Genomic DNA, 23,227 nt, shown 5'->3' with positions numbered 1-23,227 from the left:
CTTACTTTCAAATAAGTCCTTGTATTTAGTCCAGACAATAAGTAGAGCTTTCCTGACAATATGGTTTTTAAACAGTTTATGAGACTTTGCCTTGTCATACCAAAGATATGCGTGCCACCCAAAAGCATTACTAAACCCTTCCAGATCTAGGACATCAGTGTTTTCTAACAGGAACCAATCTTTCATCCAGCAGAGAGACGCAGCTTCATAATACAGTCTTAAATCCGGCAGGGCAAACCCCCCTCTTTCTTTTGCATCTGTTAAAATCTTAAATTTTATTCGGGGCTTTTTGCCCTGCCAGACAAACTTCGTAATGTCTCTCTGCCACTTTCCAAAACATTCCACCCTGTCCACAATCTGAAGGGTTTGAAACAAAAACAGCATTCTTGGCAAAACATTCATTTTAACTGCAGCAATTCTTCCTGACAAGGTAAGTTTCAATCTTGACCAAACTTCCAAATCCTTTTTAATTTCTGACCAGCATTTTTCATAATTATCCTTAAACAAATTCAGATTTCTCCCAGTCAAGTTAACCCCCAGGTATTTCACTTTTGTAACCACATTTAATTCTGTTTCCTTCTGAAACCCATCTATTTCTGACGATGTCAGGTTTTTTGCTAAAACCTTAGTTTTTTGTTTGTTCAACAAACTCAGAAATTAATTCTAGAGCTCTTTTTGTACTGGTTTCTGGCTCCTGTAATGTCAAAACCAAATCGTCTGCAAAAGCCTTAAGTTTGTATTGCTTTTCTCCGACCTGTATTCCTTCCACCAGCTGATCCCTCCTAATCAAGTTCAGCAACACCTCCAGGACAGAAATAAATAGCAAGGGTGATAAGGGACACCCCTGTCGTGTCCCTTTTTCAATTTTGAACTCCTCTGTCACCACGCTGTTTACTATCAATTTGGCCTTCTGTTCTGAATAGATTGCTTCAATACCGTTTTGGAACGCCCCTCCCACTCCCATCCCTTCCAGGTTTTTCTTCATAAATTTCCAAGATATATTATCAAAGGCCTTCTCCGCATCTATAAAGATCAAAACTGCTTTTGTATTCATATTTGTCTGTAGTAACTCCAAAACATCTATAATGTTCCTGGTGTTGTCAGACAAATGCCTACCAGGGAGAAAGCCTGCTTGGTCCTTATGAATTACTTCATTCAAAACTTTTTTCAGTCTATTTGCTAAAATGTCAGCAAAAATTTTATAATCCACGTTTAGGAGTGAGATGGGACGATAATTTTTAAGTTGGGTCTTTTCAGATTCCAATTTTGGTATCAGGGTGATGAATGCTTCTTTCCACGATTCTGGTGCCCCCTTCCCTTCCATAATCTGGTTGCAGACCTCCATTAATGGCTGTATCAAATAATCCATCAGTGTCTTATAGTATTTGGAGGTAAGCCCGTCTGGGCCTGGGGATTTGCCTATTTGCATATTCTGAATGGCTCTTTCAATTTCCTGTTGTGTTATTCTACAGTTCAGGGCTGTTCGTGTGTCTTGTGTTAACTTTTGCAGGCCATAGCTCTTTAAAAAGTTATTTATTTCCATCTCTGCTTGTGGTCCTTGAGTATATAGCTTTTTGAAATATCTCTGGAAACACTTTCTGATTTCTTCTGGTTTCTGAATACATTCTCCTTCAACCTCCAGATTGGTAACAAAGTTCAATTTTTGCCTCTTCTTCAGCTGCCATGCCAGCAGCTTCCCACATTTATTTGCCGATTCAAATGATCTTTGCTTCATCTGTTTAATTTTCCATTCAATTTCTTGATTTATCAATTTTGTATATTGTACTTGGTAAAATTTTATTTCTCTTAAGACTTCTTTTGATTTTGGGTTTAGTCTCAGTCTTTTTTCTCCATCTCTTATTTTATCCAAAATCTTGTCCTTTTTACCATTCCAGAGTTTCTTCTTAATAGTGTTCTGTTGTATCAGAAACCCTCTCATGACGGCTTTGCTCGCGTCCCAGACTGTTTTCTTTTCCACTGAGGTGTTCAAGTTTATTTCAAAATAGTCCTTCAACGTTTTTTGGGCCTTCTTCACAATCTCCTGATCTCTGAGCAGATGGTCATTCATTCTCCATCTGAAGGATCCAGCTGGTGTAAGTCTCAAGTCCATTTTTAAAGCATTATGGTCGGAGCAGGTTTTAGGGCAGATCTCAGCCTTTTTTGTCTTGGGTGCCAGTCCTCTTGATATCCAAATTTGGTCTATTCTTGTCCATGATAGGTGGGCCTCAGAAAAGAAGGTTCCCTCCATGCCTAGAGGGTTCTTTGTTCTCCAGATGTCTATCAAGTCCATGTTGTCTGTGAGTTCAAAAAAAGTCTTTGGCAGTCTGCCATCCTTGTTCAGATTTTGGTTTTGTGACTTATCCATATGGGTAGAGACTACCCCGTTCATGTCTCCCATCAAAATGATATTTGTATAGTCAATATAGTCCAGCATTGTCTCATGCAGCCTCTTGAAAAATTCCGACTTCCCATCATTTGGTGCATATATTCCAACTATCAGAAATTTTTCTCCTTGTGATTGTATTTCGATCGCCAAAATTCTTCCTTGTTCATCTTTAAAAACCAATTTTGGTGACAGGCTCTCCTTTGCATAGATCACTACTCCTCTTTTTTTCACCTTGTCTGATGAAATAAACTCTTGGCCTAATCTCTTGTTAATTAGTACTCTCCTGTGGAGCCTGGTCACATGTGTTTCTTGAAGGCAGATAACATCCAATTGTTCTTTTCTTAATATATGAAAAATCTTCTTCCTCCTTTCAGGAGAATTTGCACCATTAATATTCCAACTAAGAAGCTGCAGAGACATCCTGGGTCAATTTATTTGTCAGCAGGGGGATCTTTTTTATCTTCTTCACCTGGAGGTGGAACCGGATTGAAGCCAAACGAAGGAGGTGGCCAGGGTCCTGCTACTCCTTTCCGAAGATCCTCCCCGTGGTCGTTTAGAAACTTTTCTTGCTCCTCTGCTGTTCTGATTCTTATCTTCCTCTCTTTCAGGGTAAAAGATAGTCCTTGAGGGAATTCCCACCTATAAGGGATTTTGTTGTTTCTCAGTAGGCTTGCTAAATCCTTATATGTAATTCTTAAATCCAAAAGCTGTTTTGGTATATCTCTGAAGATTTCTGCCGTCTTCCCCTGAATCACCAATGGGTTTTTGAAATGTAGGCCGAGTATGTTGTCTTTTTCTTGCTTAGATCTCAAAATGATCAAGCAATCTCTTGATTTATCCTTCTTAACCACTCTTCCTAGTCTGAAAGCGGTGACTATTTTAAAGTCCTTTTCTTCTGTCAATCCCCAAAATTTGGAGATTTCTGTTGTCAAAAAGCCAATCAAGTCCTCCTTCTCAGATTCTGGGATATTTCTCAATCTAAGATTATTTTCCCTATTTTTCAATTCTGCCAGGGACAGGTACGCTTGCTGTTCCGTTACCTGTCTACTGAGTGGCCTCACCTCCCCTCTTAATTCCTCTATCCTCTTTTTATTTTCCTCTGCTTTAGTATTAACTTCTTCAACTAATTTCCGGTTTTCTGTTGTGACTTTTTCAATACCACTTATTGCCTGTGTGTTTTTAGTAACCTGGTCTGTCAATTTATTAATGGAAGCTGTCACCTGGTCAAATTTAACGGATTGTTCATCAAGTCTAGCTGCCTGTTCGTCAGCTTTCTTATTCAATGCTGCCAGTTGATCCAATATTTCTTTAGAGACAGGATCTATCCCTCCAGCAGCCATCTCCCCAAAAGATGGTTGTGTAAATTGTCCTTCTTGCAGACCTGTCACAATTGGGACAGACGATCTGCGTAACTGTCCAGGCAGAGTTGTTTGCACAAGTTCGGAATGTTTTGCTTTCCTTCCAGCCCTTGTTTTTGATGCGCCACTCATTCCACAGCTGTCCCGGATTCAAGGTCAAACTGTAAATCCCATGGGAAACAGTCCTGAGAGAGTAAACATCCAGAAAAAAAACAAAGAGAAAGGGAAATCGGCAGTTCTGAGACTGTTAGTTCTATAATCCAGTAGAGGGAGCTCCCAAAAGCAAACTTGGAGGAGAGGAATAGAAAGATTCCGCCATTAAATTCCCACAAAGGAGGAGAAAGAGAAAAAATAAGGATCAAATAGCATCCAAAACAGGGGGATCTTGCATTCAATTTTAACTGCAGAGAGAAATAGTTCTTAGCGAAGGTGCATGCAACAGTTCCCTTTTCTTTTCCAGATACAAAATAGCCCGATCTAGTTTTGTAATTTATATACAGTTACCGCAGTCCGATACAACTTATATCCAGGCAGGTCGGGAGCCGGGTTTCGAAACTTTGTAATCCACAGAAAGGGAAGAGGAGAGACCACAGTTTTAGTCCAGATACGAAGCTGTTATAACTTCTTTTAAAGTCAAAGCAGTCTAAATCAGGTTTGCCAAGTAAATTCCAATTTCTTTTGAACTCCTTTCAATGCTTCCGCTTTAAAAGAGTCTTTGCTTGATACTTTAGGCAGAGCCGGAAGACTGACTTCCTTTTTAACGTCTCCCGCTTTCAGCCGAATTTCACCAATTTAGTTCTGATTTAAAGCTTTAAATTTCTTACTCACGAGTAAGTTGTTTCGATCCAATTGTTGAAGGAAGAAAGGTCAGCGCTAGTCAGCAGCAGCCGCGCGGCTTCGCTTCCGCGGAAAGAGCGATGGATTCACAGCACCGCTACCCCCTCCACGTTCCGATACCCCTTACGGGGTCTCTTCTGCGTATCCGAGGTCGCTTCTGGTGCCCGCCGAACCCCACGGCCACGAGCTCACTCTACCCGTGGTTTATCTGGATGGGTCGTCGCTGTGCCGCAGCGCACGACCCTTTTCCGCGGAGCCCCTCTTCAGCAGCTGAAGAGGACCGCCATTGCTGAGCGCGCCGCCTCCGGAACTGAGAAACGTTCCCTACCATGGATTTAGAGTACAATCGCTTGGGGTAGTCAGGGACCTTGCTTTCCTTTAGCCCATAAAAGTGCCATGCATGCCGATGCCACTGTATAATAATCAGGCAGTCCTTCTGTTCTTGTTCCATACTGTCTTCTTCAGTGATCATTCATAGCTGAGTAGGTTTGTCTTCCATGAACACGGTTTTAACAGTGAGTCCGTAAGTGACAGTGGAGGCCAATTCTGGATCCACAGTGGGGACATAGGTTTCCAGGCGGGAGTTGATCATGGTGAGGGTTTGCCAAGTGTGCCTTCCTCTTAGCACGTTTCTCCCTTTCAGCCTGAGTTTGAGCATCTTCAAAGCCCATGACACCTTTGGTAAAGACTGTTCTCCAATTGGAGCACTCACAGGCCAGTGTTTCCCAGTTGTCGGTGTTTATACTACCTTTTTATAGACTTTCCTTGAGAGAGTCTTTAAACCTCTTCTGTTGACCACCGGTATTATGCTTTCCATTTTTAAGTTTGGAATAGAGTACAGTGGTACCTCGGGTTACGATGCTTCAGGTTACAGACGCTTCAGGTTACAGACTCCGCTAACCCAGAAATAGTACCTCGGGTTAAGAACTTTGCTTCAGGATGAGAACAGAAATCGTGCTCTGGCGGCGCGGCAGCAGCAGGAGGCCCCATTAGCTAAAGTGGTGCTTCAGGTTAAGAACAGTTTCAGGTTAAGAATGAACCTCCAGAACGAATTAAGTACTTAACCCGAGGTACCACTGTAGTTGCTTTGGAAGACAATCATCAGGCATCCGCTCAACATGAAGTTGATGTTGAAGAATCCTTGCTTCGACACTGGTGAGTTTGGCTTCTTCCAGTACACTTGCATACTGTAAGATCACTGGGGCAGGGACCACTGCATACTTGTGAGTTCTGTACCAGCCTGCATTGCTGAATGAACTGTTATACTAGAATAAGTCACTATTGAGAATCGAGAGCTGTGAATGTTTGTTTCACAAATGGGAAACATTGAATGCTAGCTGGCTGGTCAGTCTCCCTGCACAGGGAGCTATCCAAATGAAGGTGCTGAACCTATATTTTGGGAAAAATTCCTTCCAGTAGCACCTTAAAGACCAACTAAGTTAGTTCTTGGTATGAGCTTTCGTGTGCATGCACACTTCTTAGACAAAGTGTTGCATAGTTTTCTTGCATATTCAGTGGGATACGTGGATTGTAGAGGGTTCTTAATTCTAAGACCCTTGGGTATAATGTCCAGGTTCTTGCATTTAGTAAGAAAGAAGATATCAGTCTGTACCTGTGCAAGTTTCTTGGTGAGGTTGATGGACTTTCGTATGCATGCACACGAAAGCTCATACCAAGAACTAACTTAGTTGGTCTTTAAGGTGCTACTGGAAGGAATTTTTTTATTTTGACTATGGCAGACCAACACGGCTACCTATCTGTAACTATATTTTGGGAGTTTAGCAGCCCACCTGCAGGATATTTTGAGGGCCCCAATGTGGTAACCTGAATTGGCTAGGGCATTTCCAACTTAACTGCAATCCATGTCAGTTCATAGGCTATTATTTTTAAAGGTATTGGGTGTGGCGGGTAGTCCTTTTGTGCTAACAGACTGGATGCATGAAGGCACCCGTATCTCTCTGTCCTAAATGAAACTTTAGCACAGAAGAACAAAAGAAGGGATGAAAGGCAGAAGCAAACATCAAAGGCCTTGTCATTTTAATTTATTTTTTTTAAAAGCATCTCTCCAAAGTCATGTTTACGATTTTGAGATCAGACGTGCCCTCAGTTTGTTTTAAATCTGTGGCACTGAATAGAACTTTAGTCAAAGTCCATGACGAAACAACTTGGCTTGGGCAAATTCCAAATCTTCAGCCAGATTTGTTTTTAAGATAAGCTGTGTGTGTGTGTGTGGAAACAACTTTTGAGCCTCTTGAACTTTCATTGGAAAATCTTGTCCTCAAATAGGGAATGGTGCTTATCTACCCAGCCACACAGTTCCTCCCCAGTCCTCCAAATAAAGAGATTTTTCTTTAATTGCTGCCAGCAGGAAATCTACAAATCTACCCATTTTTACTTCCTAGGATAATCTCATACCAATGCTGCGAGGTGCTTTCAGACAGACAGCAACATGTCTGTCTGAAAGACCAGGAAGACACATATCCACATTTCGACTCTGCAACACAGCTAACTAGGTGGCCTGGGCCAAATCCCTTTCTCTTAGCCGAACCTAGTTCACAGGGTTCATAGGAAGATAAAATGGAGTAACCCCATATATATGGTCCGTAAAGGTAAAGGTAAAGGGACCCCTGACCATTAGGTCCAGTCGTGGTCGACTCTGGGGTTGTGGCGCTCATCTCGCTTTATTGTCTGAGGGAGCCGGCGTACAGCTTCCGGGTCATGTGGCCAGCATGACTAAGCCGCTTCTGGCGAACCAGAGCAGTGCACGGAAACACCTTTTACCTTCCCGCCGAAGTGGTACCTCTTTATCTACTTGCACTTTGATGTGCTTTCGAACTGCTAGGTTGGCAGGAGCAGGACTGAGCAACGGGAACTCACCCCGTCGCGGGGATTCGAACCACCGACCATCTGAACGGCAAGTCCTAGGCTCTGTGGCATAGCACCACCTGCGTCCCGTATATGGTCCATACGTCACTGAAAAAGGGTTTATATATGTTACAGTGTTTATATCGGTGGCGTGGGGTGGTGGTGGATAGAAACAGCACCGTTCTCTCTCACTCACTTGTATTCCTAGTACGGTTTATTACAGGCTCACATGCACAAACATCTATCACAGCTCTGGGTTGCTCTGCCTCCTTGCCTTCCCTGAAAATGCAAATCCATGGATGCTGTGCCGCACAATGGAATTGTTCCATTTAGCAGCACCCCAGGTGACTCTTAGTCTTGGTCACACCCCGGCGTCCCCTTCCCTCCCTCTCTCCTTCCTTCCTTAGGACTCTTGGCTGACTAAATAATTCCCCCCCCCCCCCCTTGTTAGTTAGATATCTGCTTCTTGGCTTGTTTTGAACCTTTTGAAATTCGAACCTTATCACCAGTGCTTCATAATCGGCACCTCTTCAAGACGAAAACCACGTTTAGCAATCCCACAAGCCTTTGCAAGTGCAATCCCAGGAGCCTTTGCACCAACCTGTGAGGCCTGCGGAGAGTTGGAGTTTGAGAAAGGAGGTTTTCAGGGAGCGATTGCGGTGGAGAGTTTGGTGTATTTTGGGGTTTTTCAAGTGTTTCCAGAGGCTTGCTGGCTTCCTCAAACTCGCCCCTCCAGATGTTTTTGGCCTACAACTCCCATGATCCCTAGCTAACAGGACAGGTGGTCAGGGATGATGGGAATTGTAGTCTCAAATCATCTGGAGGGCCGAGGTTGCGGAAGCCTGCGTTAAAGGGACATTAGGATTGAGCTACTCTGTAAGGTCTGTTAAGGGACGCGGGTGGCACTGTGGGTTAAACCACAGAGCCTAGGACTTGCCGATCAGAAGGTTGGCGGTTCGAATCCCCGCGACGGGGTGAGCTCCCGTTGCTCGGTCCCTGCTCCTGCCAACCTAGCAGTTCGAAAGCACATCAAAGTACAAGTAGACAAATAGGTACCGCTCCGGCGGGAAGGTAAACGGTGTTTCCGTGCGCTGCTCTTCCCGCCGGAGCGGTACCTATTTATCTACTTGCACTGGTGTGCTTTCGAACTGCTAGGTTGGCAGGAGCAGGGACCGAGCAACAGGAGCTCACCCCGTTGACCTTCTGATTGGCAAGTCCTAGGCTCTGTGGTTTAACCCACAGCACCACCCGCGTCCCAAGGCTTACATACCTTTGGGGATTTCAGAAAACTGGTCAAATTAGATAAAGGTTATCTAGTATTCTATCCTCCCCCACCTCCAAGCAAAGGATTGGGAAGAGCTTTTCCCTTCTCTGTTATCATAGGACGGTCCTCTTCCTCGGCTGATCATTGGGGAATACATCGTCTGGGGACAATGGATGGTGTTGCAGATTTGCCTTCTCCCCCTGCACCCCGATTTTCTCAGTGGACGGGTGATTGTTCATACCCAGGTTCTGACTGACCTCCAAAGAGTCTAGAACAGCCTTTCTCAATGAAGTTAAGTGGTTTAAGCAGCAATGTTTTAAAGGTGTATGAAAAATGGATTAATAACAGGTGAGAACTCAAAGTTATATTATATTAAGTTAAAGGATTAAGATAAAAATAAAGAGGGAAAGAAACTGCTGAATTAACTAACTGAACTGGAATACAAAAAAAGGGAGGTGTGAGGAGGTCAGGGAAGCAAGGATATGAATATATGATATGGAAAGATTGATGTGTGTTTTTTTAAAAATGTTTTTTATCTTTTTTCTGTATTTTTCTTTTTTTCTTTTATTTTTATTGTTGTCTTTTCGTCTAATTTTTTTACTTATGTAACTTTTTTCCTTTGAAAACTTAATAAATATCATTTTTTTAAAAATAGAACAGCCTTTCTCAACCTGTGGGTCCCCAGATGTTGTTGAACTACAACTCCCATCACCCCTAGCTAGCAAGGCCAGAGCTCAGGGATGATGGGAGTTGTAGTCCAACAACATCTGGGGACCCACAGGTTGAGAACCGCTGATCTAGAAGGAATTTTCTCACCCAGATCAACCTTGGCATCCGGCCCTGAATTATCTACCTGTCTCTTGTGTCTCCAGGCTGCTTTTCTATTTAACAAAAGATAAAACGACAATATAAAATGACACAGCGGACAGTGGCGGTAAAAACAAGGCTATTTAAAAGACAGAGAAGATTAATAGAACTGGTATAAAATCAATATAAGTAGCAACAAGAGAGCAATAAAGGGAAAGCCCCTAAAAGGTTTGGGAGATCAGAAAGTATTAAATTGACTTTGAGATGGTGGAAGTGCTTGGGCCTCAATTACCTGATGGGGATAAACAGCAGAGGTTATAATCTGACAGGGCCCCAGGATGCCAATATATCCATGCAACACTTTATGTAAAGCACACCTTGCTGGGTTAATGCCTGTTTTTCTCTAGTACAATGTGGCTTGCCTCAGGACTTGAGTTATCTGAATTTATTACTACGCAGTCTCCCGCTCTCTTTGCTTGTAGTCTAGCGGTCTGTACTACAAAGGTTTATCTGACATGATGTTAGTGGATAGTTCACACGTAAATGACCATTCCTTGATTCGTCATCACCAGATTAAGTGACACTTAGGGAAATACGTGGTCTGACTCCACTATAAATTGCTGTTGAATTCATGTACATGACTTTTGAATCGCTGTGAAACCGGCTTACATTTCAACTGCGATGGCTCATTTACCAATGCCAGTAATTCTAAGCAGTGCAAAATGGAAACGGAATGTGATCATTTTGTGCTTTGGTTTTTAGCCATGAGTGCATGCATAGTGTTTATCAGTAAGCTGTAAGGCAGGGGTAGGCAAACTAAGGCCCGGGGGCTGGATGCGGCCCAATCGCCTTCTAAATCCGGCCCGTAGACGGTCTGGGAATCAGCGTGTTTTTACATAAGCAGAATGAGTCCTTTTATTTAAACTGCATCTCTGGGTTATTTGTGGGGCCTGCCTGTTGTTTTTACAGGAGTAGAATGTGTCCTTTTAATCAGACCGCATCTCTGGGTTCTTTGTGGGGTCTGCCTCGTGTTTTTTGTGAGTAGAATGTGTGCTTTTATTTAAAATGCACCTCTGGGTTATTTGTGGGGCATAGGAATTTGTTCATCCCCCCCCAAAAAAATATAGTCCGGCCCCCCACAAGGTCTGAGGAACAGTGGACCGGCCCCCTGCTGAAAATGTTTGCTGGCCCCTGCAAGGGGTTGGGGAATGCACAAGACAAAAAATGCACAAGACAAAAGACAGCAAACTACACTATGGCATTGCGCTTTGAGGTGACTTAGAAACTACAACTAAACCAGAATGTGGCAGCTAGAATGGTGAATGGGAGAGGTCGCTGGGACCATATAACACCAGTTCTAAAGGATCTACACTGGTTCCCATTATGTTCCCGAGCACAATTCAAAGTGTTGGTATTGACCTATAAAGCCCTAAACGTAATTGGCTCTGTATACCTGAAGGAGCGTCTCCACCCCCATCGTTCAGCCCACACACCGAGGTCCAGCTCCGAGGGCCTTCTGGCGGTTCCCTCACTGTGAGAAGCCAAGTTACAGGGAACCAGGCAGAGGGCCTTCTTGGTAGTGGCACCTGCCCTGTGGAACACCCTCCCATCAGATGTCAAGGAGATAAAGAACTACCCAACTTTTAGAAGACATCTGAAGGCAGCCCCGTGGCAGGAAGTTTTTAATTTTTGACGTTCTATTATGTTTTTATACTGTATGTGTTGGAAGCTACCCAGAGTGGCTGGGGCATAAATATATTAAGATGAAGAAGAAGAAGAAGAGGAGGAGGAGGAGGAGGTGGTGGTCTTTGGACAAAGTCCAGAAATACCAAAGAACCGTGGGTCACAAGTGTATTAGTGCACCTCAGGAAACAAGATAGGGTGGTTTAGAGGACAGAGCGATGGGGGGGGGGGGATTTCTTAAGCATTCCTACTTGAAAACGGGGACGTATCATTCATCTGCCACAGCCTGACCTCGGAGCACTTTCATTATAAGACAAGCAGGCCAGGGGGAGTGTCCGACAGGCATTTGAGCATCTTGTGCCTTGGGCATTTTCTAAAGCCTTTCCCCTTGTGATCCTTTATTTTCACCCCTGCTGAGAGTGCTCCTTATCGAAAGGGCAACCGCAGACATTATAGGCATCTTTAACCCCACCGGGCCGTTTCCCTGGCTACCTCCTTAGAAGATGCTTACACCCTCTTGTCCGTGGGGGCGGGAGGTTTCTGCTGCTGAACCCACAATGGAATCAGCCCACCATGTAAGCTGCACGGAAGTCTGCAGCTTGCGCCGGGAGGGATGATGGCTGGAGCAGGCGGCCGACGGAGGCACCATCGAAATGTGGCGAATGGAGGCTCTCCTGAGCTTGCAGCCCTAGGCCGCAAGCTTCCTTGGGAATCTAGGGGGGGCTTCCCTCTCAGGAAGGCTTGCTACCAGGCAACCTTCTCTGCTCCCCTCTCCTCCGACCTTGTCAGACAAGGGTGGGGAACCTGGGACTCTCTAGATATCGTGGGGCTCCAGCTTTCATAAGTCCCAGGCAGCAGGGCCAACGGTTAGGGGATAAGGGAGTTGTAGTACAGCGTGCTACACCTCACTGCTACATTTGGTGGTAGGTCGCACATTCCTGCATTCATGAAAAGCATGAAAATAATAGAATAATAATAATAATAATAATAATAATAATAATAATAATAATAATAATTTTTATACCCTGATGGCAAGGAGATGAGTAACGATATAACCTTTAGAAGACATCTGAAGACAATGTTTTTGTGGTGTTTTTATCTATGTTGGAAGCCTCCTGGAGTGGCTAAGGCAACCCGGTTAGATGGACAGGGTACAAATGTTATCAATCCCAGAAGCTGCAATCAGCATGCAATCAACACAACCCACACTAATAATAATAATAATAATAATAATAATAATAGTTTGTTACTTATACCCCACCCATCTGGCCAGGCCTCCCTAGCCACTCTAAGCAGCTTCCAACAAAATATTAAAAATACAATAAAACATCAAAACACCCCAAAACAGGGCTGTCTTCAGATGTCTTCTAAAAGTCAGATAGTTGTTTATTTCCTTGACATCTGATGAGGGTGGGTGCCACTACCGAGAAGGCCCTCTGCCTCATTCCCTGCAACCTCACTTCTTGCAGGGAGGGAACCGCCAGAAGGCCCATGGAGGTGGACCATAGCATCCAGGCTGAACGATGGGGGGTGGAGACACTCCCTCAGGTGTACTGGACCGAGGCAGTTTAGGGCTTTAAAGGTCAGCACCAATACTTTGAATTGTGCTCAGAAACGTACTGGGAGCCAATGTAGGTCTTTCAGAACGGGTGTTATATGGTCCCGGCGGCCAGTCCCAGTCACCAGTCTAGCTGCCGCATTCTGGATTCATTGTAGTTTCCGGGTCAAAGGTAGCCCGACGTAGAGCGCATTGCAGTAGTCCAAGCGGGAGATAACCAGAACATGCACCACTCTGGAGAGACAGTCCACGGGCAGGTAGGGTCTCAGCCTGCGTACCAGATGGAGCTGATAAACAGCTGCCCTGGACACAGAATTGACCTGAACAATAGGGCATTAGAATTGTAGAATTGGAAAGGACCACAAGAGTCCTCTAGTCCAACCCTCTGCAATGCGGGAATCTTTTGCCCAATGTGGGGCTCGAACTCACAACCCTAAATTAAGAGTCTCCTGCTCTTGCAACTGAGCTATCCAGCTATCCACTCAATTTATGCATCACCTCTGAGCAATCCCGGGCAATTTCTTTCGAAAAATGAGAGCTGTCAGCCCTGCAATGCACTAGTGAAAATCCCGTGTTTCTCCTGCTGTCCCACCCAGCATGGCCAGGGGTCACCATCCAGCAACCATAAAGAGGGCCCCAGGCTTCCCACCAGTCTTAAGGTATGGTTTCATGAGCCGAGACAAACAGTGCTAGTACGGGGCTTCCTCAGGGCTCAGTTTGAGACCAGGCTCAGCCCCTGAATCAACCCAGTTTCAATACAGTGGTACCTTGGGTTACAGATGCTTCAGGATACAGACTCCGCTAACCCAGAAATAGTACCTCGGGTTAAAAACTTTACCTCAGGATGAGAACAGAAATCGTGCTCTGGCAGTGCGGAAGCAGCGGGAGGCCCCATTAGCTAAAGTGGTGCTTCAGGTTAAGAACAGTTTCAGGTTAAGAACGGACCTCCAGAACGAATTAAGTTCTTAACCCAAGGTACCACTGTACTAGCCCTAAACCCTTAGGCTTCAACTGAATCACCACCACCATGGATGCTAGTTTAACTGCCTGCTAGTTGAACCCAACTTTTGCTCCTCCATACCTGCCATCCATCTCCTTGCATCTGATGAAATGGACTCCTAAGTCCACAAGTACTTTGAGCATCTAATGCCAAACTTGGCATTATGGTGCTGACCTATAAAACCTCACATGTCTCAGGACCTCAATATCTTAAGGACCGCCTGTCCCCATACAAGCCGACCCAGACTGTGCGCTTGTCGTCCAAGGCCCTTCTCTACACCCCCGCTCCCTGAGAGGTTCAGAGGGTGGCCACATAAGAACAGGCCTTTTCTGTGGTGGCTCCTCGTCTGTGAAACGCTCTCCCTAGGGAAGCTCACCGGACGACAACATTGCAAGTCTTTAGGCATCTGGCTAAAAACATTCCTGTTTACCCAGGCCATGCCTTTAGCCGTTAAATAATCTATGGCCTGTGAAAGGTGGTTGTGGGGGCTGATTATTTTACTATTATGCTGTCTGTTATTATGCTTTGTGTTATGTTTATTATTACGATGCACTGTCAAGTGTGTTTTTAATGCTGTACACTGCCCTGGGATCTTGTGATAAAGGGTGGCACGTAAAGCTAATAGATAATGATGATGATAACACTTTGTTGTTTAGTCGTTTAGTCATGTCCGACTCTTTGTGACCCCATGGACCAGAGCACGCCAGGCACTCCTGTCTTCCACTGCCTCCCACAATTTGGTCAAACTCATGCTGGTAGCTTCGAGAACACTGTCCAACCATCTCGCCCTCTGTCGTCCCCTTCTCCATCTTTCCCAACATCAGGGTCTTTTCCAGGGAGTCTTCTCTTCTCATGAGGTGGCCAAAGTATCGGAGCCTCAGCTTCACAATCTGTCCTTCCAGTGAGCACTCGGCTGATTTCCTTCAGAGTGGAGAGGTTTGATCTTCTTGCAGTCCACGGGACTCTCAAGAGTCTCCCCCAGCACCATAATTCAAAAGCATCAATTCTTCGGCGACCAGCCTTCTTTATGGTCCAGCTCTCACTTCCATACATCACTACTGGGAAAACCATAGCTTTTACTATATGGACCTTTGTTGGCAAGGTGATGTCTCTGCTTTTTAAGATGCTGTCTAGGTTTGTCATTGCTTTTCTCCCAAGAAGCAGGCGTCTTTTAATTTCGTGGCTGCTGTCACCATCTGCAGTGATCATGGAGCCCAAAAAAGTAAAATCTCTCACTGCCTCCATTTCTTCCCCTTCTATTTGCCAGGAGATGATGGGACTAGTGGCCATGATCTTCGTTTTTTTGATGTTGAGCTTCAGACCATATTTTGCGCTCTCCTCTTTCACCCTCATTAAAAGGTTCTTTAATTCTTATGCCATTGTAAAACTTTTCTTTTTTTTATGCTGCAACAGGAAGGCAAAAAGTCTTTGACCCTCATTGCAGCTGAAAAGAGTTTTTCTGAGCATGTGCAAAGCGGGATTTTCCTGGCTCTGAGTAATCAGGATCAGAAGGTACAGTGATATCCCAGATACTTTTATTGAGGTTTCCGGCAATCAGTTAAAATAAATAAATAAAAGCCCCTTCCGGTTCTTTTCCTGGTGGATTTAAAGCGTGGGGTGGGAACCATGGGCACGCCGTATGTTGTTGAACTCTAGCTCCCATCAGCCCCAGCCAGCATGATGGGAATGGTCAGGAATGATAGTTCAACAACATGTTCCCTGCCGCTGCTTTGAAATAATATATTCAAATTTAATACTACTGGGGAGATGGGGGAAATTACGAACGTTTCCAGGGGATATCTGCAATAAGCACACTGTAAACTCTAAAAGCTCAGGGGGTAGGGTGGGTTATCAGGCCAGATTTGGGGAGTTAGTTGGCAGGACAGGCCCCTGTAGGTATGGAAGGCTTTTCCTCGTACAATGAGAGGTGTGGCCCGCTCTAAAAAGAAGACCCATCTCCACTGAGCAGCAGTGCTGAGCTTTGGCAGCCGTCCCTGCCCCGGGGAAGCGATTAGGTTGAGATAATTGCTCTTTAACTGGCTGCTTGCTTTGTTGTCATTACCTCTGGAGGTAACCTGACTTGGGGGCAAGAAGCAGCGGCTTATTTTTAGCAGCAAGGAGAGGTACGAAGTTGGCACCGGCTCCGCTCTGCGCCTCCTCCTCCTGCCAAAGCCAAGAGGACTTCCAAGTTAGGTAACTGGGCTGATGACTTGGGATCTGGGAGTGTTCCTGTTTTGAAGGCTACAAGCTCTGAAGAAAGAGGGGGTCTGGGGCAGGTGGGAAAGAGACTGGGACTAAGAGCTAGAGAGAGATGTTCGGAAGGAGATCTGGGGTGGTGATGGTTGGAGGAAGCTAAGCGGACATCTTAAAACCAGGGAACACCATGACCAATCCAGATGTCTATGGGGAAAGGGGAGAAGGCCTTTCAGGTGCAGGGAGGCAAGCTTAAAGGACCTTCTTGGAGGTATTCAGAATGGCAAAAACAACCATTAGTAAGATCACTTGCTATTGGTTTGTTTATTTAAAAGCATGGCATGTGGTGTGGACTGCTATTAAGCAGTTTCCTTATAGTAGTTTGTGTGTGTGCACAGACATGCAAAATTTTATTTCCCTCCTCTATGCTTGTATGGTGCAGGGAAAAGGGATTTTAACCTCGCAGCACGCACACCCAGCGGCGTAGCATGTGGGCGGAGGGCACAGGGGCGCGAAATTCCAACACCCGGTGCTGCCTCGATACAGCTACATGCTTCCGTCACTGGGCTCCGTTGAAAACGGCTTCTCCATGTGATCCAGGAAGTGACCTCGCTAGAGAATGGAACAACTCTTCTTATCTCTGCAATCTGCTGGGTGACGTGGACGCTATAGGCAGTTGAATGTGCATGTATACTCCGTTTCCCTCCCTCCCACCTCTTCTGCATGGCCCCGGGCCCTGGCAACCCACGCTATGCCACTGTGCAACCCTCCTCTCCTAACCCCCTGCTCCAGGGCATCATCCCTCATTCTTAGTCATGCAATTTGGTGCTGATGGGAAATGCGAGTCCAACAACAACAGGAGCGACACAGGTGAACAGGCTTCTTCCTTCCCACACTTTTCTTTTCTCGACTGAACCACAATGTTCCGTTTCAGTGTTTAAAAAACATTTCCCCCCTTCTAATTAAAAAATGCATACACTTACATGTACTAACGGGGGAGTTCCTCCATATAAGGAAGAACCACTATATTGGTGAAACATCAGAACCACTGATGTTTTATTGTATTTTTAATATTTTGTTGGAAGCTGCCCGGAGTGGCTGGGGAAAGCCAGCCAGATGGGTGGGGTATAAATAAACTACTATTATTATTATTATTATTATTATTATTATTATTATTATTATTATTACATTTCGGTGTTCTCGTTCTACTTCCAAGCTTTTGGGGTATACATCCCCCTCCCAGATTCTTATGCATTTATACATACAGTGGTACCTCAGGTTACAAGCGCTTCAGGTTACATATGCTTCAGGTTACAGACCCCGCTAACCCAGAAATATTACCTCGGGTTAAGAACTTTGCTTCAGGATGAGAACAGAAATCGTGCTCTGGCGGTGCAGCGGCCGCGGGAGGCCCCATTAGCTAAAGTGGTGCTTCAGGTTAAGAACAGTTTCAGGTTAAGTACAGACCTCTGGAAAGAATTAAGTACTTAACCCGAGGTACCACTCTATATTAGTTGGGAGAAAAGCCTGCTTCAGAGTGATATACCCCAAAGTGAAATGCTGTGCCAGAGACAGGCACCTGGAAGGCGAAAGCCCTTCATGTGGATGTATGATTTATGACAGTGCAAAGCTTATTTTGGGATGCACACCCCAAGTCCTCATTTATGCATATTATTATTAGCCACTACTGCTATGGGCCCAGCATGCTTGCTGCTGCATTTCCCACACAAAATAATAATAATATAATAATAATAATTTATTATTTATACCCCGGCCATCTGGCTGGGTTTCCCCAGCCACTCTGGGCGGCTTCCAAAAGAATATTAAAATACTGTGATACATCAAACATTAAAAGCTTCCCTAAACAGGGCTGTCTTCAGATGTCTTCTAAAAGTCTGGTAGTTGTTGTTCTCTTTGACATCTGGTGGGAGGGCGTTCCACAGGGCGGGTGCCACTACCGAGAAGGCCCTCTGCCTGGTTCCCTGTAACTTGGCTTCTCGCAGTGAGGGAACCGCCAAAAGGCCCCCGGTGCTGGACCTCAGTGTCCAGGCTGAACGATGGGGGTGGAGACGCTCCTTCAGGTATACTGGACCGAGGCCGTTTAGGGCTTTAAAGGTCAACACCAACACTTTGAATTGTGCTCGGAAACGTACTGGTTCTGTGTACCAGATTGAACCAGTTACAATCACCTCAAAAAGTCGATTGTAGGGTTGGAGAAGTTTCAGAAAAGGGCAAGTGAAACAATCAAGAGAATGGAGTGATTCCTCTATGTGTTGAGGTTGTAGGCTTTGGGGCTTTTTAGTTGAGAGGGAAGTAAGAGGTGACATCAGTGCTTTTTTCTGGGGGTATGCAGGGGTATACATACCCCTAAACATTTTGTGAATCTAAGTTTGGCTTCATTGAGGGGCAGTATTTCAATATGAGTCGGAAAATGAGAGCACCCCTAAACATTATTATATTTTTAGGGGGGGAAAGCACTGGGCGACATTATATAAGTTTATGAAATTAAGCACACCATGGTAAGTAGGGATAGTTTTCCTTCCTCTTTCGTAACACTTGAACTCGTGGTTGTCCAATGAAGTGTTGTTGGAAGGTTCACACAGCTCATAGTCAAAGCTGTCAACCTTCCCTTTTTTTGCGGGGAAATTCCTTATTCCAGCACCGTTTCCCGCTGCTATCCCGGATTGTCAGATATCCCGTAGACTGTCCCCGGGACAGGTGAGGCTGCTGATCCCTTATTTTTGAGGCTGCTGATCCCTTATTTTCCAATCTGAAAGTCGACAGCTATGCTCATAGTTTAACTATGGAAATTGCTCCCACAAACGGATAGCCACCAACTTTAAAAGAGGATAGGACAAATTCATGGAAGAGAGGGCTATCAATGGCCTGTAGCCACGAGGGCCATGCTCAGAGGCAGAAATGCTTCTGAATGCCAGCTGCTGGAAACCCAAATTTGTGGGTTTCCTACAGGCACCTGGGTGGCTTGTGAGACGAGGATGCCAGAGTAGATGGTCCATTGACCTGGTCTAGCAGTCTCTTCTTGTGGGAATGTTCAGGGAGGCAGGAGAGGATATATTGTTTAATTATATCCTTCCCAACTTGTGTTAACAAGTTCTCTGATTTAGCAGAGTAACATTCCCCTTTTAAACGTACACAGCGGATAGGTTTGCCAGGCTTGCATAAGCCTCTAAAATAAGTTTCCTGGTAATTCCCCTTTTATTCCCTCCTAAAAAGAATAGACGTGACACAGCCTTGTATGAAAGTATAAAAGAGTTTACTCACACGTTCTGTTCACAAATGGATCCCAGAAGGCAGACTTAAGTTACAAAATATATACACGTGGAATCTATCCCATAAGGAGATAGTTCCTTTGTCTTCTCTTGGCTGGCCAAGAGAGCATCTCGAGGAATGGAGTCAGAGAGAGATGTGGTGGCCAGTCCTGTGCTTTCGTTACCTGCACAGGTAAAGTCACGCCCACCTCTGGTCACATGTAGAGGAAGTTTGTCCCAGCACAGGAGGAAACAGGAAGTTTATCTACTGGCTGGACAAACATCCCTCTTCATTTCTAAACATGTCCACTCTAGGAACGTTGTATTTGACTGCTCTGTGTTTCACACCCCACACTTCTTAGGAGGCCTGGCATGCAACTCAACTACGACAGCCAACCAGCAATGCAGGTGTGCCATTTGGCTGGCCCAAAGCCTTTGGGGGGGGATGTACTGCCCCATATTCTTGTTCATATATATCTATATTGACAGTTATTGGTTTGGGCATGGTAGCACTGGGTCAGCAATTACGCTTCCTGTAGGGTGCCAGTCTCTCAGTGACGTGGGGAAGTCTGGATAGCTCAGCTGGTTAGAGTGTGGCGCTGATAATGCCAAGGTTGCAGGTTCGATCCCCGTATGGGACAGCTGCATATTTCTGCATTGCAGGGGGTTGGACCAGATGCGATTCTATGATTCGAAACTTTATATCTCTCCAGGCCACACTTAAGAATTAGAGGCCAAGGGTTTTACACCCCAAAATAACATTTGGGCCATTCCAAATCTAGAGTTGGAAGGGAGACTGAGGGTCATTAGTTCAGCTCTCTGCAATGCAGGAATCCTGGCCACAGCTGTCCATGGGTGGGCTCGAACCACCAACCTGGTTAATGCGCTAGCCTATTGTGCATCAAGGGAGGGGTCAGGACACATGCTCAAGCCCATAACATCTTGTGGAGGAGCTCAAGTCTTGCAAGGGGTCTTGATTTGCCTCGACAGTATTACCTGTGTAGGTTTCACCTGCTTAGTCTTAAAAACTGGGTTGCAGAAAAGCACTCTTGCCGCGGCTGCCGATTTTGCTTCACCGGCTTGGCTCTTGCAAAAGAGCACCCAGCTCCTTTGCAGAGGAGCTGAGCTGTTGCAAGGAGCTCTGCTTCAATCGCAGCAACTTAGCGTTTATAGAGATTTTATTCTGCTCTCTCAGTTGGCGGTATGGTTGGTTTCTGGCCTCCCTAAGCACTTCTGATGAAGCTAACTCAGAATCGAAAGGCAAAGATCAGCCCTAAATCAGTGCGTTTCCCAGGTCTGAGACAATTCGTTTCAGCAGGCCACCGTTTCCTAGAAAAGGACCTCCTTTCCAGCGTACTTCCTTAGCTGCTCTATAAATAACAACAACGATAAATAAAGACACTCTAGTATTGTCTTCCTGTAGCTACCGCTGTTTTCCTGCTTTGTTCCCTTCCCCCCTTCTCTTTTCCATTTTGCAGCCCCTTAGCTCCCCCACCGCCCCGCATCATAGCACAAAGAAAGAAAGGGGGAAGGAGAAACAGGTTTAAACATTTTTCAGGAGTCTTGTCATCTTTTATCAGATCAGCCTGGAGCTTTTAGGTTGGGAGCTTGTCAAGCTGCGCTCCGTCCCCTTACTGTACGGCAGCAGTTCACATTCCACAAAGTTCGGTCAACTCCTGTTGCACCTTCCAGCTGCCCCAAGCACCTTCCCATCAACCCATTTGCTTGCACCTCCCCAAATCATCATCAGCAGTAGCAGGCAAGCTTGACTCTCACTTCCAGGTAAATGCATCTCACATATTGCATTCAACAGGGAGCTGCTTCAGGCGCTCAAAGTATGATATATACAGATCTTGCAAAAGCATGTTTGTGGCATTTACACACTGGGTTCTTTTTTGTAGTTGTACACTTACTGCATGAAGTCAGAGCCAGATACAGTGGTGCCCCGCAAGACGAATGCCTCGCAAGACGGAAAACCCGCTAGACGAAAGGGTTTTCCGTTTTGGAGGCGCTTCGCAAGACGAATTTCCCTATGGGCTTGCTTCGCAAGACGACAGCCCATAGGGAAATATCCGGGACAGCGGGGAAGCGCAGCGCGTCTTCCCCACTGTCCTCGGACCTCCTCCGAAGCCGGGCGGTGGGGCGGGAACGCCTCCTCCCGCCGCCGGGCTTCGGAACGTTGCTCCGAAGCCGGGCGGCGGGGCGGGAACACCTGCCCCCGCCGCCCGGCTTCGGAACGCTGCTCCGAAGCCGGGCGGTGGGCGAAAGTCTTTGTCCTCCCTGCCTGCCTTCCCAGGGGCTTTTAAATCGCCCCGGACAGCGGAGAAGTCCTCCGCTGTCCCGGGGCGATTTTAAAATGCCGCCCTCCAGCATTTTAAGATCGACCGGACAGCGGAGAAGTCCTCCGCTGTCCCGGGGTTTTTTAAAATGCTGGGGGTGGGAAGAAAAGCCCTTGTCCCCCCCCCAGCCTTCAGAAGAGGTCGGGGGACAGACTGTCCCCGGACCTGGTCTGAAGGTGGTTTCCCTAGGAACGCATTAATTGATTTTCAATGCATTCCTATGGGAAACCGTGCATCGCAAGATGAAAAACTCGCAAGACGAAGAGATTTGCGGAACGAATTAATTTCGTCTTGCGAGGTACCACTGTATAGGTTTGAGGAGGCCCTAAGCTACTGAAGGTAATGGGGCCCTTTATATATGCCAACAAAGGTCCGTATAGTAAAAGCTATGGTTTTCCCAGTAGTGATGTATGGAAGTGAGAGCTGGACCATAAAGAAGGCTGGTCGCCGAAGAATTGATGCTTTTGAATTCTGGTGCTGGAGGAGACTCTTGAGAGTCCCATGGACGGCAAGAAGATCAAACCTCTCCATTCTTGAGGAAATCAGCCCTGAGTGCTCACTGGAAGGACAGATCCTGAAGCTGAGGCTCCAATACTTTGGCCACCTCATGAGAAGAGAAGACTCCCTGGAAAAGACCCTGATGTTGGGAAAGATGGAGGGCACAAGGAGAAGCGGATGACAGAGGATGAGATGGTTGGACAGTGTTCTCGAAGCTACCAGCATGAGTTGGACCGAACTGCGGGAAGGAGTGGAAGACAGGAGTGTCTGGTGTGCTCTGGTCCATGGGGTCACAAAGAGTTGGACATGACTAAATGACTAAACAACAACAACAAATATGTCTAGCTGTCCTTTGTCAACAACAAATTGTCGCTGTTTTTTGTGTTGAATATATGCTATATGGTAGTTTATGGACCTAATAGGTATCAAAAGCCATTTGCACATGCAGAATGTAGGCACCCTATATATAGAAATGAGCAAACCAGTGATATTTTAGGGAGCAGGCTAGCAGGCGGGGCCCATGACTTATATCATAGGAGCCTACACAACACAAAACACTGTTGCTGTATGTAGGCTTTATTTTATTTGTTTTCTTATCTTATATTTTAGAAATGTACATCCATTTTTGGGGGGAGCCCCAAGAGAGTGGGGCCATAAGCTATAGCTTATTTAGCTTATATGTAAATCTGGCACTGTGAAGTGCTCCCTCTGCAAGGAAATTATGTTCTGGCAATTAAGGGTGCAGGGGAAAAAATAGATTTGATTTGCATATAAAGCCGTATTTATCAAATTCGCACTTTTCCAAACAAGATGAGAACTGGAATTCTGCCATCCTTCAAAATCTCGCTTTTCCAAATTTTTCAATGCAGTTCTCCAACCAAACAATGTTTACCAGAAATGCAATATGTCTTTGGGGGGGACATTTATAAAATATGAATATATTAATGTAAATAACACCAACTTGCATTATATCAGGAGAAAACTCCTGTAAAAAATGTGTACCTTAGTCCAAGCTTCAGAGAAAAAATGTGTGCACTGGGAGAAATTCACACTACAATCCTGAAGGATTTTCATGAGGATTTTTAAAAGGGAAATTTGCTGCAGAAACCTGGAGAACTGAGCTTAAGATTGAAAAAAAAGGAGAAACTGAGAGAACCAAAACTTGACTTT

The 23,227-nt window shown here is 45.4% G+C and overlaps 3 protein-coding genes and 1 long non-coding RNA gene across 4 annotated transcripts in view; 2 read left to right on the top strand and 2 right to left on the bottom strand.

Moving 5' to 3' along the window:
* The window catches only part of LOC310690877, a 237,370-nt gene that overhangs the window by 64,268 nt on the left and 149,875 nt on the right, over nt 1-23,227 (bottom strand). The gene's annotated exons all lie outside the window — the stretch shown is intronic.
* The window catches only part of NSF (N-ethylmaleimide sensitive factor, vesicle fusing ATPase), a 271,739-nt gene that overhangs the window by 125,852 nt on the left and 122,660 nt on the right, over nt 1-23,227 (top strand). The window lies entirely within an intron of this gene.
* Nucleotides 1-23,227, bottom strand: part of WNT3 (Wnt family member 3) — a 52,519-nt gene that overhangs the window by 18,578 nt on the left and 10,714 nt on the right. The gene's annotated exons all lie outside the window — the stretch shown is intronic.
* LOC310690621 (la-related protein 6-like) overlaps nt 9,364-23,227 on the top strand; it is a 166,408-nt gene continuing 152,544 nt past the window's right edge. The window contains exon 1 of the mRNA XM_083469969.1: nt 9,364-9,462. The gene's annotated coding sequence lies outside the window, so the exon portion shown is untranslated. The remainder of the gene's footprint in view (nt 9,463-23,227) is intronic.

Source organism: Podarcis liolepis (assembly GCF_965112155.1).
Source record: "Podarcis liolepis genome assembly, chromosome: 13".
NCBI classification, from domain to species: domain Eukaryota; kingdom Metazoa; phylum Chordata; class Lepidosauria; order Squamata; family Lacertidae; genus Podarcis; species Podarcis liolepis.
Note: the sequence above shows the minus strand (reverse complement) of the source record. Positions and strands in the feature narration are given on the sequence as shown.